Source organism: Cynocephalus volans, chromosome 13, assembly GCF_027409185.1.
Source record: "Cynocephalus volans isolate mCynVol1 chromosome 13, mCynVol1.pri, whole genome shotgun sequence".
NCBI lineage: Eukaryota > Metazoa > Chordata > Mammalia > Dermoptera > Cynocephalidae > Cynocephalus > Cynocephalus volans.
Window position 1 is genome coordinate 9,699,956 of NC_084472.1, and position 950 is coordinate 9,700,905.

A 950-nucleotide genomic window follows, 5' to 3' on the forward strand; every position below is an offset into this window, starting at 1 on the left:
TTCTGTCATTGTCAGGTTAGGGCCATAGCTACGCTAATTGCTGGTTGGGGTTATTGTAGGACTCCTGCTGACGTAGCCAGTTGTAAAGTTACAGGACTACACCAATTGTAAAGCTGCGTGGCTACACCAAATGTATGGCTAGGCAATCCACAACTAAGCCAAAACGTTTCATTATTTTAGTTATGCTAAGTTTCCATTTGTATTTTCAGGGCTAGGGCTCACAGCCTTCAAACCCATTGTACAGTTTGGGTCACCAGACCCCTCACACGCAGGCCCATGCTAGATAATTGGGAAAAGATCCCAGGACCCGTTGGCAGACAACATGAGCTTAGTCCTCAGCTTCAGAAGCAGCAGCAGCTTACAGATCCAGCAGTGGTCTCCCATGGCCCCCCAGGGCCATCTCAGGAGTGGAGGTCACTGTGGATCAGAGCCACTCATCCTTTATACTTAAGTCCATAACCCAGGGCACCTGGGTGCACATGCGCAGTTACATTAGACAATAAGGAAGGAACAGCTGGGCACAAGTGCAGATTTATATCAAACACTCGGCAAGATTCTGAACATCTGAGGGGCCCTGACCATTTTCCTTCACTTTCCCTACAATCAATCATCTCATTCTAATGCATTTTATCATTAAAATATAGTGACCATTTAGGAATTTTTTTAAGGGTTGTTAAAAGAAAACTAAAAATACCATTTTGCCTTCATTGGTTTCAGTGTGGTGTGAATTCTCTAATAATATGCTTAGACTGGGCAAGAAAGGAGATGCTGAACTACTTCAGGGCTAATCAGTGAAATCTTCCCTTTGTTGCACAGCAGATACCCCCTGGTGCTGCAGAACTATTTTTTATTTTTTATTTTTAATTTATGGCAAGTTAAATAGAATAGGAAAATTTTCCAACAAATTATGCAATATGCTGCTTACTTTCAAAGTACAGTTTAATGTCTAG